At 49.3% G+C, this 16,732-nt stretch overlaps 1 protein-coding gene across 2 annotated transcripts in view; it reads right to left on the bottom strand.

The window, feature by feature from the left end:
• ZC3H3 (zinc finger CCCH-type containing 3) overlaps nucleotides 1-16,732 on the bottom strand; it is a 182,624-nt gene that overhangs the window by 128,218 nt on the left and 37,674 nt on the right. The window lies entirely within an intron of this gene.

Below are 16,732 nucleotides of genomic sequence, written 5' to 3'. Positions count from 1 at the left end.
CCATTTTACACTAGCAGTCCCATTTCTGGTTAAAAACCAGAAGGCAACCTGAAGGCAACGCACCGCGCGGGGCATCTTGTGCAGATGTCGGCAAAAAGCCCAATCAAACCCCACGGGACTCCTCAGTGCCCTACAACAGGCACGGGATTTTAGTACCTTGCAAAAGCGCAGCCTCATCGGCTCTCCTGCACATAAAACTGAGTATTCCTCCTTACCTACCTCACAGGTGGTAGCAACTTAATTAATGTTTGCATAGTCTCATAAAGACAATTAGTGCTGAGTATTATTAGTTAATAAAATACTCCATTGCTTAGGTTACCTCTTATTTGCATAACCCTCTCCATGCTTTTTTTTTTTCCTACCTTGTCTTCTATCATCTCTTTTAGACTTATCACCAGCCCCGTTGGATAAATGTTCAAATCCACCCTCCTGAATTCCTGGCCTGCAGCATAACTCTATTCTGCAAAGGGCTTTTATCAATTTAAGTTCACCTGAAGGTGCTTCTCTTGGCAAGCTCCAGGAAAACAATCTCCTTGGGGTGTCAGGGCTCTTGCACCCTCCCTGACAACGCCAAGGCACAAGGCAAGCACACCAAGAGGCCATCTTACCAAAATAGATCTCTCGACACAGCTCCAGCATACAGCAATGACAAACCACCCCAACAAGCAACATCCTAGACCAGAAAATGGCTGAATTTTAACAAGGACCACTGAGCAAAATCACTTTGGATTTTCTGTGCCACTCCATGATTCAATGACTTCTTGCTCAAAGGTCAGAAATCCCCTTGCCGAAATATCCCCAGAATAGTCCCTCTATAAAAAGAACCAAGAGCTCACAGCAAATCCCACATGCAAACCATAAAACCATAATCCCCAGCGCTACAGGGATTCTGCGCATGCCACTAGGCAGCTCAAAGGCATGTGAATACTTGGAGTCCAAGCCCAACTCTCAACTTCACTAACGCCTCCCAAAGTTTTCACATCAGCTCCCAGAAGAACCGTGCACACGGCCAGAATATATGGCCTTACAATCTAATCTGGTGTGACAAACTCTGTGCTGCTTTCTGAGGGTTTAAAATCAAGGAATGAAAGATTTCAGGTGAGGTTCAAAAGTCCAAGCAACTCACTACAAGTTTTTAAAAAATATTCTTATAATTTCTTTTCCAATAATCCAGTGTGACCCACGGTCTTGGAGAACTAAATGGCTTTTATGAGCCATGTGCAGAAAACACAATCTTATGCAACCTGAGATACATAAGTAGATAAAATAACCAGAAAATTCAAAAGGAGGAATAAAGGAAATCTTGTACAACACAATTTCAGCATGATGGGGTAGACGGTTACCAGCAAACAGAAGTCACCCTTTGAAATGAGGTTGAGTCCTGCCCTTGCATGCCAGGAGACGGGATGGGGGAACGACAGCGGAATGCCATCAGGGCCAGCTCAGGCTAGGAAAATCTCCAGGCACTGCCAATGCCACCGAAATGAACAATGCATGAAAGGGACCTCTGCAGACCCACAAAGCAGGTGAGCAATGACAACAAGGAGCCAGGCTGGAGCTGGAAGGCAAAGCACCCTCGAAAGCACACCCGAGGGATCTGCAGGGCACTCGCATTACTCCAGCTCTAAAATAAAGTGACTGAAATTAGAAACTACACTGATTATCCAGGCAGCTTTAATACCTCTAGTCCTCAAGTACCAGCACAGAGTGCTCTTCAGGCACGGATCTCAGGAGCTTTTGCACACAACGTTTCTTTGCCTTTTAAAACAGGTAAAACACTTGCCAGTACGTGAACTGTGAGGTCAGAGGATTGCAAGGACCAACAGGCAGAAACACGGTCCTGGACCCTCCCGGAATGGCAGCCGAGCCCTGCCGAGATGCAACTGCACGTGATGAAATACCTCTTCAGATACGACACGCAACAGAGGCTTTGAGCGGCAGCTACAGCCAGCGGCACTGAGGAGTAGCCTGGCATTACACCGCAGGCACGAGGCGTTGACGCTGTGGGGGCAAAACCAGCTCCGATGGATTTGTTTACCCTCCACTTCGAGCACGTAGCTATTTTGGCACTGTCCTAATACGGGTAGGCAGATAACCAAGTGCGACGGCAAACGCAAGGTCTTTCCCACGGGCTGTTTACAGACAACCAGCGCAACAGGGGAAAGCAGCAACGTCACAAGCTGCCCCACCGCATGCACGGGGCTGCCTGCATGAGGCAAATGGAAAAGGTAGCAGGGTGAGTTTTTTTGGGGGGAGGCAGGGGAGAAACCTTATTAGCCTTTTTCGATACCCAGGCTTCATGATCTGTCAGTGCCTAAGCTCAGGAGCAGCCAGGCTGTCACCACTCACAGCCTGTTGTTCGGCCAAAAGCAAACCGTTTCCAAGTAAACAGTTCAGGAAACTCTGCCCCGCTCTCCCCACAGCCCCTCCCTCCTCAGCTCTTCGGGGCGCAGCGCTTGCACACGCAGCGGCACAAAACGCCTTGCCTAATGTTTCACACTCGGAGAGCTCCTCCAGCATGCGCTCGCTGTGTAATCCCCACAAAGTGCTTCCAAAAACAGCTGCAGCTCTCCTTAATTAGTCTCTGCGGGCAACGGGCATTAATGATTTCAGTCTGATGCGTAACTATTTTTGTGTAAGCCCTGCGCACCCCCCTCGAAGCCTCTCTGCACAGCCTTCATGGATGGCTCTGTTGAGCAATGTAACCTTTTCGCCAAGCCGCTGTTTGAAAAGTCAAGTTAAGAGCAGCTAATCGCCAGCACCAAGCTCTGAGGTGGTGTCATCTCCGGGAGGAAAGCGCTGACCAGCTCCAAGATCACTGGAGAAGTCAAACCACTTGCAGGTCTTGGTGGACCCCAAGGAATAGTCAACGTGGGGACCCAACTTTCAGCAGCATCACACTACCCTCAGCTTTGGGTTAAGTCATGCATGGATCCAGGGTCAAGCACCAGTACAGGTTAGGGGTTGACCTGCTGGGAAGCAGCACTACTGAGAACAACCTGGGAGTCCTGGTGGACAACAAGCTCTCCAGGAGCCAGCAATGTGCCCTCGTGGCCAAGAAGGCCAATGGTGCCCTGGATGCATTAAGAAGAGTGTGGCCAACACGTCGAGGGAGGTTATCCTCCCCTTCTACTCTGCCCTGGTGAGGCCACATCTGGAATATTGTGTCCCGTTCTGGGCTCCCCAGTTCAAGAAAGACAAAGAACCACTGGAGAGACTCCAGCGGAGGGCTGCAAGGATGATGAGGGGGACTGGAGCATCTCTCATATGAGGAAAGGCTGAGAGAGCTGGGGCTGTTTAGCCTGGAGAAGAGAAGACTCAGAGGGGATCTCATCGACGCTTATAAATATCTAAAGGGCAGGTGTCTAGAGGAAAGGGCCAGACTCTTCTCAGTGGTGCCCAGTGACAGGACAAGGGGCAACGGGCACAAACTGGAACACAGGAAGTTCCATCTCAATATGAGGACAAACTTCTTTACTCTGAGGGTGACCGAGCACTGGAACAGGCTGCCCAGAGAGATTGTGGAGTCTCCTTCTCTGGAGATATTCAAAACCCGCCTGGATGCAAACCTGTGCAACCTGCTCTAGGTGATCCTGCTTTAACAGAGGGGTTGGACTAGATGATCTCCAGAGGTGTCTTCTGACCCCTACCATTCTGTATGATTCTGTCTCAAACCCTCAAACTACAGGCACACACTCCATCTCCTCCAGCAAGAGCTCGCTGTTTGCTTGAGGGCTCCTTTAACACGAGCTGCCTTCCAAGAAACACAACGTCTTTACCCAGGCAAATGGGGCTCCAGGGTCTGAACAGAAGGTAGCGGAGAAGATGTTATCCCATCAAGCCGTTGTCTTGACTCAGCAGTTTGATGGAAGCCTTCAGCAAAAATAACTTCTTTAGCAAGAGCAGGTTCTGTAATAAAACCCAGCCAGTGTGTCTACCTAGTCCCCTTATCAGAGGCCAGGTTTTAAAAGTAATTATAACAATTAACGGGGCGGGGGGGGGGAGAGGAAGCTGAGAATTACAACTCAGTGGTTGCAAAGGGAGCTAAAAGAGCCGTCGTTGCACTCGGGAACCAGATGCACAGAAGACTAGCTCACTGCAAAGATTGGCTTGAGAAAAAATAGCCAAGCGCACGGTAGCTTTACCACCAGCGTTATTGCATTCAAAGCAGAAAACCACACAATCTCACATGAAAACCTTCCTTCGGCACTCATGCCTGATGGTAGATGGACATAAGGGTCAGACTGATTCGTCTGCCAACCAAATCACCCCAGTGTAGGCTTTACGCACTGTCACTCTACCGGAGGGAAAAGGCAGCCACACAGTTTTGACCTTGGATCAAAGCAAAATTGCTCAGTTAGGCCAGACCAAGGGACAGCATGTGGAGGAAGATCTGCTCAGAAACTGCAGACTGCACCTTAGACAGGGGACAAGACTGACAGCGTTGTACCTCTAGCATTGGGATGACATGTTCCAGCTGACTGTTTTTCTCCAGGAGCTAAATGCGTGCCGTCCCCTGTGTCTGCCCAACTCCCTGTTCAGACAGCTCCAGCCCAACAAACCAGTCTTCCAGAGGGGGCTAAACACACTCAAGAATAATAGAAGACAATCAATTAAGCAGTATCTTCCTACAAGCTCAGCAAAACCTTGCAAAGATGCTTCCTGGGGATGATTTTCTCCTCTTGATGTACCTGTGCAAGTCCCAGACGTGGCAGAGAGGTCCCCAGACGTCGGCTAGCTCTTTGGGAAAGCAATGTGCTTCCTTCAGGGTGGTGGCTCCCAGGAACAGATGGCATCAGTGCCATGTCTTCAAACAACTATAGGCTGGGGAGAGCGAGCAGAGCAACACAAGGCAGATTCCTCCTCTTATCCTCTACCTCTTAATTTTTCCCTTCCTGCTGGGTGCAGGTATCAGAAGGGAGGACGCCTGGGTGCCCGCAGGATCACCAGCCGCTTCAGCAAGAAGCCCCGAGACACACGGGAAGAGGTACCTAGGGAGAAGCACCTTCCACGTGGAGCTTCGTTTGCACTCGGGGATCTGCCAGCCCCTCCGGCAGCTCCTCCAGATCCGAGGCGAGGATGACACAAAACAGTATACGGTGCCTGCAGGCTCCCGAAAAGTTGCCAAAGCTGCTCCCAGGTGGGCAAAGATATCCCGTGCCCCGTTCAGAGCTTGGGAACTTCGTTAATTTGCGACGACACTTCCCAGCATCGCTCTGCATCCCCCACGGATAACACCATACTTTATTTTCAAGCATGAGAGCTTGCCGCCTTCCTTCAGTATCGTAATGTCACGTAGCGAAAGCTCTTGGTTGACAGAGTAATAAACCCCAAACCTCCCCCTTGATTAATGCAAGTGGTTTCAGACGTAAAACAATACAACCCAGCTCAAAGCTATTTAAAATAATAAACCGCCTTTGATTTTTCATATTCATAAAACCTGGAACAATATGGCAGCCCAGGAGGATGCCTATCAATAAAGCTGGAGTGGAATATCAATATTTAGCTACATGGAAATTTATAACAACCTGGGAAGCAATTATTAATACAAGGTTCAGTAATTTGCACCACATTTGATGCAAAGCAACGGCAATACTTACCACTGACAAAATATACTTCGAACATATTTATTTCTATAAAAAGGAGCAGGGTGCAAGGCAATACGAAGTAAGAAGCAAAAAACAGCAGAGCTCGGCCCTTGGTTTCCCAAGTTTATAGGGAAAATATTTCAAATGAGGTTCCTAAGGAGCACTCTGCAAAGCAAGCCCTCACCAGCCAGCTTTCCCGATACAATCCTCCACACGGGCTCACCCCTTTCATCCTGCTCCCGTCAAAGGGAAACCCACGTGAAGTTATCATCACGGCTTTCCAGAGCCACCACGAGCGGGTTGACAGCTGCTATTACTGTCATCGTGGGCAAGCGATAAACTTTTGCCCAGATGCAAAATGGCTCGTACTCCCCTCTCGTCAAAGCCGTGTGGGTAAGGACCGTTCGCAGCGCTCCTCCAAACCAACGAGCAAAACCCTTCGCTCTGGCTGAGGCAGCAGAAATAGGCTTCCTCAAACTCAGTTGCTTTTGCAACAGCATTTTTGAGATGATATGTTCTCTGAAATCATCCTAAAATGCACACTGTTTCTTGATGGTGTCTAATTATTTTGGGGAGGTTGCAATCACACATTTGAAGCAGCAAAGCCCAGACAGTTCAGCGTTAACTGTACAGGCATAAAAGGTGAGGTAGGTCTGAGTTCTTGTTCTCAGAGCATTTACACAGCGATTTGCAGAGCCAGCTGAAAGAAAAAAAGGGGGAAAATGCACATGAATTTGAGGTGATAATGTCTGGGGAAAACCTCCTGAGACAAAGAAACCCCTGGCTTTGCGTGCAGGGGTGTCTTCACCTGGAGATCAAGAAGTGAAGATGCAGGCTGAGATCTCCTTTTAGACATCTGGACCAAATGGCCACCAAGGTACGTGACTCTGGTGGCATTTCAGAAATGCCGCAGCAGAGCCTACAGAGCCCCAGTGCTGGAGGACCTCATGAACTTTGCAGTTGGAGGAGGTCTGAAGCAACCAGAACAACTTGGAGAGCAACAGCAAGGGACAGTTACAGAATCACAGAATGGTTTGGGTTGGAAGGGACCTTAAAGACCATCTAGTTCCACCCCCCTGCCATGGGACACGCTCCACTAGCCCAGGTTGCCCAAAGCCCCATCCAACCTGGCCTTGAACACTGCCAGGGAGCCAAGGGCAGCCACAGCTTCTCTGGGCAACCTGTGCCAGGGCCTCAGCACCCTCACAGGGAAGAATTTCTGCCTCACATCCCATTTCCATCTCCCCTCCTGCAGCTTCAGGCCATTCCCCTTGGCCTGTCACTCCCTGCTCTTGTCACCAGCCCCTCTCCAGCTTTCCTGTAGCCCCTTCAGGGACTGGAAGGGGCTCTAAGGTCTCCCCAGAGCCTTCTCTTCTCCAGGCTGAACCACCCCAACTCTCTCAGCCTGAGGTCTCCATAGCAGAGGTGCTCCAGCCCTCACATCATCTCCATGGCCTCCTCTGGCCTTGCTCCAACAGCTCCATGTCCTTCTTGTGCTGGGGACCCCCGAGCTGGACACAGCACTGCAGGTGGGGTCTCACCAGAGTGGAGTAGAGGGGCAGAATCCCCTCCCTTGACCTGCTGGTCACACTGCTGGGGATGCAGCCCAGGACACGATTGGCTTTCTGTGCTCCAAGCGCACACTGCTGGCTCATATTGAGCTTCTCATCAATCAACATCCCCAAGTCCTTCTCCTCAGGGCTGCTCTCAAACCAGTTGTGCTGCAGGAACACGCTCAGGAAAGGTGCACACAGCGAAAGGACCACGTGGACATGTCAACCCACCCATTTGCTACCTTGAGGAGCATTCTGGCCACCTGATACTTGCACCCATCTCCAACATAGACTCATTCCTCGGGGCTCCAGCCTCCTGAAAAAAACTGCTTTTCCTCAAAGGAGGAATTCCTCTATCCATGCAGCGTAGGGCATCCTGGGGGCAATTAAGTGGGGTGATTAGGAAGAAGGGTTTGCTGCCCCCTCGCCTCTAGGAACAGAAGTCTATGGGGCACCTACTCGGTAAAAGAGGGTCTGCAAAGGGAAAGTCCTGCTTCCATCACCAGCAGAAGTCAGAGCTGCAAAAGCTGGAAGAAACCTCCTGGCTGCAGGGAGGGCTCAGCCGTGAAGTAGCACGCAGCTTTGCAACACATGCAGCTGCTTTTTTACCCAGATACGCTCCTTTGCCTTCAAAATCAGAGCATCCGAGCAGCTTACAGCATGTTACTGGCTGTATCCTCAGCAGCATTAAGGTGATAGCCTCATTGATCAGACGGGGAAACTGAGGCAGCAAGTGGCCAGGACAACTTGCTGCAAGCCATGGTGGAAAACTAGCAGAGGACATCACTGATGCCCTCATCTCCAGGACTCCCCTCACTTCAATTTAACATCCGTTCCCCCCTCCACGCATCGGTCTGAAGCGGAGGAGAGAGGATTAAAGCGGGATGTAAACAAAAGAGATGCAATTTTCACTCCCCACCGGGGCTGCCGGCGCTGGAAACAGCAGCGTTGTGTTTTCAAGCTCGCAGCGACTCTCTGAAGCAATTTGTCCATCTGCAGGGCGACATGTGGGAAAGCAGCCGGCGTCAGGTTTCGGTACAGCCGTGTAAATTCACAAACTGTACGGCTATTAATACTGCGAGGCATCCTCGCCTGCTAAGGGGGGGTAAATGCTAGGACATTAACATGGCATGCCAGTTGTGCCTCCGGATTTGTAGCAACTGTGTGCAGGAAGCCTGGACTAATGACTGCGCTGCCCTTTTATTAATACCAGTATCAGCCCCAGTCCAGGTCTCAAACTCTAGGGACTGCTCTGCCCTCCACTGCCCAAGATTCACCCATAAAATATGGTTAATCTGGATCCTTACTCAGCGTTTGAGTTTAATTCTGCTGGAAACCCACACAGTCCCTGCCACAGCCCTGGTCCCAGCCTCTAGGCACCGCTCTGTCTTCTGCTGCTCAAGCTTTGCCCTTAAAACGTGATTAATCTGGATCCTTACTCAGTGTTTGGGTCTAATTCTGCTGCAAACCTACGCAGAAAAATGCCTAGCTGAGGTTTAAAGGTGCTTTAGCCCCTGCCAAGCTGAGATGCAGATTAAAAGGCAACACCAATTTAACTTGAGACCGAAAACCATGTATCAAATTAATCCCATGTCAGTAATCCTCCAACACCTCTCCCCTCAGTCCCCTCCCAAAACCAAATTAATTTTGCACGAGCGCTACCCAAAAAAAAATTTGAGAAAGGCTCCTTCAGCATCGCAGCACAAAAAAAGTCACAGGATCCATCTCAGCACACAAAGAGAAAGTTACGGGTAGCGTTTCTGCACGGCAGCAAAAACCACGCAGATCCAGCCAGCGATTACCCGGAGCACCCGGTCTCAGTGCCGGCAGCTGCCTGCTTGCCTGTGGTAACTACCAAACAGGCAAGGCAATGCCTCAGCGGTACCTAATAACCAATATATTATGTGTCATTAAATCTACTTGCCGTCAATAAGCCCCTGGTCTCGAAAAGCCACGTGTACTTGGATACCGCCTGCGCACTGACCCTACGCTGCCAGTTTAAAAGCAATGTCTGAACTCAAGGGCCAACTTTTTTCTTCCTTTTTTCCTCTCCTTAATTATTTCTCATGTTTTCAGCAATCTTTTCCCCACCTGCATATTATTTTCAAAGCTTTTACCATCCCAAGGCACCTTCTCTCGCTGTATCTTTCAGGGATGAGCGCAATGGAGAATACCTTGTCCTTCCCTTAGGATACCTCGGAGGAATTTCTTAACATTATCCCTCAACCTCCCAGAAGTGTTTTCTCCCCACTCATGAGACAGACAAAGATGAACAGACTCTTCCTAAACCAGACAAAGGGATCAACAGCAGAAGCAAGGATAAAACTAAAAAAAAACCAACCCCAAACTAACCTTTTTCTTCCTTCCAAAGCTGTTTTGACATTTCTTCGACTGTCCTAAGTGGAGTAGCGGGCTGGTTGCTTTTAAATCATCACACACACACGCACCCCCCCCCCAATCTCACCAGCACAGCGGATTAATGCATTAGCTGTTCACCCTGCAGACCAGCCTGGGATCGGGAGCACAGTTGAGCCATCACTTTTGCAGTCACCAACCTTCCTGCCTTCAGATTAAATACATATTTTTAAATCAATGGCTGGAAAAATGCCCTGCAAAGGGCTGCAGCAAGTGCAGACTGAAAAAAAAGAGATGTCAAACTGTGCATGTAGTTGCAAGGAACATGCCTCCATAGATGAGGAGATGGTTGGGTTTGGGTTTAGGGCAGTATCTTGCACAGTAATGTTTCATCCCATCTTTTCAACCTGTTGTCTGCAGAGCTTCAGAGGTCCGTGAAATGTTTTGGAAAAGGCAGAGGATGACTGTATTACCCCCCGACAGCTACCTCAAAAGGAAGAAGGAGAAGAGTAAAAAGTTGGAGGTGATAAATCTCCTTACCCATTCTCCATTCTGGCCCCACACTTAAAAAAATTGTTTTACTACTATTTATTTTTTTTTTTTAAATATCAAGAAGTTCCTATACATGCAGATTCATCCAAGCGTTTGAGCACATCTGGACTCATGTGTGTCACTGAATTCACGTGCCCAGGCACGTGCTCAGAGACATGAGGTCCCACAATAACCCTGAACCTGCGCCCAAACTCCTGCCCCAGCGGAGCAGAGCTAAAAGATGCCTTTGCATCTTGTCTCAATCCTTTCTCCGCAGGGTGAAAGAGAGAGGGGAGAGAGCGATCGGCCAAAAACCACAATGTGGAAGCTCTTTTCGGACTCTCCTAACAAATTTCCCAGCTCTTAGGAAGCAGGAGAGGATGACAGATGACCGAACCTTTAGATTAATTGCTCGCCAAAGTGAGATGGTTGTGTTTGGTACCCGACGTCAGCACATCCCATCAATCTCCGCAGCCGAGTGCCGCTGTCGGGAGCTAATCCCCCCCTCTCCTCGCCAGGCAGGGAGTTCATTTCCACTTCATTACATCGCAATGTAGCGAGCCGGTGAGTGTCTTACTTACCGGCTACACCACTCGCGCCGCGTAAACGACGTCGCAGCCGGCTGTGCTGCACTCTTCCAAGCCCGGGGCAGGCACTAGGAAGATGGGAGCAGAGCCTTATCTCCCCAGAACAGCATTTTTCCCGGCTGATATTCTTTAAAAAGGGGCACAGGGCAGGAGGGAAAAAGAGATTAATCGCATGCAATACTCCATCTTTCACCTCCTTCCCTTTTGGGTGCTAAAATCGTGGGAGAAATGTGCTCCGCAGAGTCCTGCGCTGGCAGGATAACCCCAAAGGGTCTGCCCTGCTTCTCCAAGAATTTCCTGGAGATCCCACTCTTCCACACCAAATACCCAGTGCCTGAAGCCATGGCAGTACCCAGTTTTGCCCTGCGGAAACGTGCACTGATTTGCAGTGTATCACCAAAAACACTTTAAATCACTAACACAGCAATCTTAAATCACTAATACAGCCTTTTCCCCAAGAAATCCTTGTACTGTTAAGTCCTAAGAAAGAGCCTGGAAAGCTTTTCCCACACCTCTCCATAACTCCATAACCTCCTTGGACAAACCAAATGGCGTTGAAAACTGACTTTCAGTGCTTTGTGATGGATAAAGGCACCATCGCTCTCAGCTTACAGGTAATTTCCTGGTCAGCATCACTTTATCCCACCATCTGCTAAAACGATTACTAGCTGGAGAAAAACTGAACCAGCAGAAAAAGTGGGGAAGGATGCGTCAGGGAGAAGGCAGATGCAGCAGCATCGGGCTCGAGCAGAGTTACAGCACAGGGCTTGTGCCTTGCTGCGCTCCTCTCCAGAACAAAATCCTTGTGGGCAAGTATAAAAGAAAAAGAAAGGGAAAAAAAAAAAATCCCAGCTAAAGGATGCTTCATGGAAAAGTGAGGGTTCAGAGGGGTTTTGACAGTTGCTGCTTCTTTTTTTTTTGTAGTTGAAGGAATTTGATGCTATAAAAATTGAATGCTCACACTTACTAAAATTATACTTTTAAGATGGTTTGTTTTGGGTTTTTTAACCCTGCATTTTTGCCCTTGTAAAGAGTGGGCTACATGCCCTCCCCTCCTCTTGCTGTCCTTTACACGCATCTCATCACTCCTACAGCCACCCTTCGGCAAAAGGTTCGCAGGGATAACAAAGACCCGGGCTCTTTCCAGCAGCATCGTTACCCGCTGTGTAATTGCCGACCCAGAAAGCAAGACATCCAGGCACCCAGGTTTATCTACACCGCCCTGTACACCGCTGATTTGCCTGTGGGAATTACACCATGCACAGATGTATTTGTCGGGCTGTTGCAGGCGGCGTTAGACAAGCAGGAACAATTGCCAGCCCTCTGCTAGCCCGTTAACTTGGTCAGAGTCACTAAATATCTCTGGCACGAAGACAGCTATTTGCCATCTTAATCCGAGGCAATCCAGGTCGGCAGGGACCGATTGGCAAAGATGCATTTAATTAAACGGCAAAGTCTTTCCCTCTGCTGTTCTGCTCTTGGGTTCAAGTACTCATCCTATACAAATGGGACTGGAGCCTCACCGCAGGGTCTGGAGGTGATGCCACACCATCTCCTCTCTGCCTGGTAGAGCAATTAATGCAGCAAACAATTAATCGAGGTCTAGCAGAGAGGACAGAGTGACAAGTTTAAGTGACACTCTCAAACTCATGGGAAGGCAGGGTACTAGCTTTATCGAAATAATACAATCAAATAAAAATGACCGGTCAATTCACTGGTATTAGGAATCAATTAACGGGGCTGAAATCAGCACCATATAGGAAACATCACGGAAGCAACACAAAAGCAACGCAAGCTCTATCGCTAACGCAGTAATCAGACACAGCGAGGCAAGAGGTAATTACAGGAGCACTGGAAAACAGGATTTACTCAGAAAGGTTTTTTCCGCGCATAGAGTCATTTTCTCTGCGTATTAATGCTACTAGCTCTCGTGCCCAGCAGCTCAATAATACAGGCTATGTAATAGTTAAGGGAAAAAAAGCGTCTCGCTGTTTAAATTAAATTCTTGCCCCTCGACACAGACACCGAGTTATCCTGGTCACAAGCATTGCCTGACTTTATTGGGGCTAGAAGGGTTGAATTAAGTTTGTCTTAAAAAGAAAAATGCAAAGTCCCAACAAGCCAGCTCAGAAATCACACATGTGCTGCCCATCTTAAAAAAATGAGGATGGCTGGAGCCTTTCAAGGTCCCCTGTGCAAGCAACGTAGCTGCATGTCCTGTGAGAGCTCTGGGAAGGGGGGACACAAGTGCTTTTGCACAGCCGCATCCTTTATTTGGCTGCACTTGGCTTTTTAAAAGTTGCCCTTCGCGCTTCTGCTGGTTTAAAACAACCATGCTTCAAAATGCAGCTGCTTTCCGGGTGATGTTTAAACCTCCAGGACCGATTAAAACCAAATGCAGGAGCGTTTGCAAGCCCCACATCTTAAATCACTGCAAAAATTAAAGCAGAGCATCACTAACAGATAAAAGTCCACCAGCTCTGACCAGGCTGCTATTCCTGCTGAACACACGGATATTTTGCTGCTTCTTGTAACTCTCAGTTCATTTCCCTACCGTCGTTTCCTACAGAAAAAAACAACCAAATACCTAAAAACCTTCTCTGCAAAAACGGTGCAGGTCTCGCTGGCGGCGTGCGGTGCGAACGCGGGTGCATCGTGCCCCCTAGAGGGTACCGCCATGGGTCCCTGCGGCGTGAGGGTCCGTACCGCACGAGGGTCCGCGTGTGCCGCCGGACTTCGGCTCTGCTTTTCTAAATCAAAAGTGGAAAAAGAAGGGAGGAAAAAAAAAAGCCATTTCCTTCCATGGATTGCATGCCTGTGCCTGAATATGCTTTATAAAACACATGATATATAAAGAATTTGAAAAGGAGGGGGGGACAAAGGGATACATGAATATAAAACTGCACAGAACAGGCTGTGGGTAGCTACGTATTGCTCGGAATTTTCCTTTCCAGTTAGGAGATCTGTAATTAAACCCCGGCTTGATCCCAAACTAAGGAATGCACAGAAAGGACTCCTTGCTTTCACTGGAGGGAGACATACGTGGAGTTAAGCTCACTACTCCAGACCAGTCAGGGAAGCCAGTGGTGCTGGGCTGAGCCCTGGTACTTCTAAAAATCATCCCAAAAATGATGCCTTTAGGCTGTGCTCTCACTGTCCCCACGGCTGAATCCCTCTGGGGCAGCTCCTCTGCCTTCAAGGGCAGCTGAGTCCATCTCCCAGCGAGGGAACCTCGAGGCGGGGTTATTCACTGACCACCCCCACCTTTGCAAACCTCTTTCCTTGTTGCTCTACATTTCAGTGCTGGAAACATGTTGAGTTAAATAACGCAGCTACAATTAAAAAGAAAACTGGAAGGGAAAAAGAGGCAAAAGCCAAAAAGAATAGGTACGTTTGCAGCCGGCAACTAAAAACAGATGGGGAGTCAATGAGGCAGAGAAATAAAACGCAGAGAGGCTGCTCCTGCCTGAAGGAGCTGCCAAGGTGAAGGCTCCCGTCCCGGGGAGGGGACGGGGCGTATGGCAACAGTGCAGAGAGGCTTTACGGCAAGCAGGGACGGTAAGTGAATATCCCAACACAAGAGCGAGCCAGAGGGGCATTGGAAGATGGGGAGGGGGATGTTTGCTTCTCTTCAAATGCACTGTCTGGCAGGGGGCACGATGTTACCCTGCTGCAATTTGAGAAGCCAAAAATCACTGTGTGTGCACACGCAGCAGCCCCATTTTATCACAAATCGCAAACCGGGGCATGGCCAACACAGCCACGCTTTCCACAGGGCGCAGAAACGTTCTGCTCCACTGCCAGCAACAGCAACGACTTGTGCTGTGCCACTTCCCCAACCTCTCGTGATAGCTTTCCCCGCAGCTTATTCCAAAAGAAACATCAAATTGGGAAGATCAGGGACATGGTACTCTACATCCACCATGTCCATGGGGGACAAGCCGAGCCTTTCCTCCGGGCTCCCTTCTGCTGAGACTGCACTGAGTCCATCAGACTCACTCCAGAATACCGGGATCTTAATTAAGCGTGGCTAATCAGACACTTGGATTTGTCCAGCCCTGTTGCATTCCCTGGGGCAAGAGGGGAGGGGAAAAAAAGAAAGAAAAAAAAAAAAGCAAAAAAAACCCCACACACCACTTGTTTGCCTCCTGCAAGCTGCAGCTCATCACAAGCTGCCGGGCTTAGCACGCAGACAGCTGCGGATGCTGACCAAGCTTCCCATTTGTTTCAGAGCTTTGGATTAGGCTCAAAAAAAAAAAAAAAAAAAAACCCAAAAATGGGGAGGGGGGAAGATTTGCAGGTATAGGTGGTGTTGGGAGAGCTGCCTCTTGGGGATTGGTAACACGAGTTTGGGAGAGGGCACCTGGGCACCCCTTGTTACTACAGGGAGCAAGGGGGACCAGCTTTAAGCAGGCAGTACCTGAATCAGACCAGTATGTCCAACCTCTGAACGGTCACCGACAAGACACGTTGAGGGTGAAGAAAGAAAAAAAGGAGTCTCTCCAGAGCATCCTTTCTGATGATGAGGCCGATCTCATGCTGGGCCATATCTATGTGGTAGGATGGGAGTAAGAGCTGAGACGCCTGGACACGCTGCCCACCTCTGCCCCCAACTCTCAGTCCACAGGCATCCCAAAGTGCTGAGAGCTTTGCAAAATTATTGGAGAGAGAAGGCACAGCAGGATGGAAACAACCCGTTCCTAACTCAAAGGAAAGATTTAGGAGCTGATCTTCAGGAGTTAGTTGAGAGAAAACAGAAGCAGCACCTGGGAAGGGACCCAAGACCCTCAGGCCGCTCCTTGAGACATCCACCATGGAGCAGATAAACCCAAGGAGAAACTCCTCTGCCTCCGGGCATGGAGTAGACTCACATGCAAGCTGAGCAACCCAAGAGGAGCTCTGAGCACCATAGGGACAGGTCTGCACCCAAACCAGCCCTACCTCATGAGATTGTTCCCACCACAAGCTTTGATTTTTGAGGGAGACCTGCAGGAAGGCAAATGCCACCAACCCGATAGTGAGCAGCGATTTTATCCAGGGAAAGGGAGAAGGAAGCATGGCCGTAGCAATAACACCATGCTCTCCATCAGCTTCTGCAACTAATTACCCTTCAGAGCCCACACAGATTGACAGACAAGGATGGGGGGGTTAAGACACAAGGAATCAGATGAGCCAAGTAGCAAATCAACAGTGAGATCACCACAGCAAAAATTACCAAGGGAGGTGTCAGGCATCGAGTCCCTTTTTAATACCACACGATTCCCTGCTGGCCTCAAGAGCCCTGATCTCCAGGCCCCCGATGCCAACATCTCTCCGTGCCGGCCCTGGATGCTTTTTTAATTTACGGTAATTGCATCTGACTATAGCTTTCAATTACAAATTCCATCAATTCTACGTATTCGAACCAAATCTTAAAATTGGAAAGGCACCTGTGAAGGGAGCGAGAAGCTTCCTGAAGCTGCGGCAAGGAGGCCAAGCCAGGGCCGACATGCCTGTCATGAGTCGGATGCCAAGCTGGATGCTTCTGCAGGGACTTTACAAATGGAAGTACCATCTTGAGCCAAGATGGGTAAAGATAGTTCTTGCGCACCAGAATAAACCTTCAGTTGAAATTTCTCTTGTTCCCTGTCTCCTTTCTTACTTGTGTGCCATCTCCCCGTTCTCCTTCACAAGCGATACACCCACCTGGGTCGGGTATACCCTCCGGGACATTGGGAGGCAAGTTGGGAAGGGGATAGGGTTACTTGTGAGCCTGGGGAGGGAGAAGTGGCTTGCTCACAGCTGGTGTTTCCTCGCTTTCTCACAGGCAGTTAATTGGTAATTTTCATCACTGTTGCTGGAAGCATTTGCTGTTATATATGGACACAAGAGATGGAAAAGGGAAAAGACGATGGCTGCAGCAGGTGCTTTCACTAAGGGTTTTCAGCTGAAACATCTCCACAGCTCGCAGAAGTCACCTTCCAGGAGTCAAACCCAAGACGCAGCCCTGCGAAGCAGCAGTTCAGAACATCCCTCGTTCATTTTCCACGTGCTGATTCAACACGAGAGTTGGGTGATTGGAGACAAGCAGACCCGTGCAGACCAGTGGCACTGCCAGACCAGCGCTGAAGGTGTGCAG

Source organism: Grus americana, chromosome 2 (assembly GCF_028858705.1).
Source record: "Grus americana isolate bGruAme1 chromosome 2, bGruAme1.mat, whole genome shotgun sequence".
Lineage (NCBI taxonomy): Eukaryota > Metazoa > Chordata > Aves > Gruiformes > Gruidae > Grus > Grus americana.
Note: the sequence above shows the minus strand (reverse complement) of the source record. Positions and strands in the feature narration are given on the sequence as shown.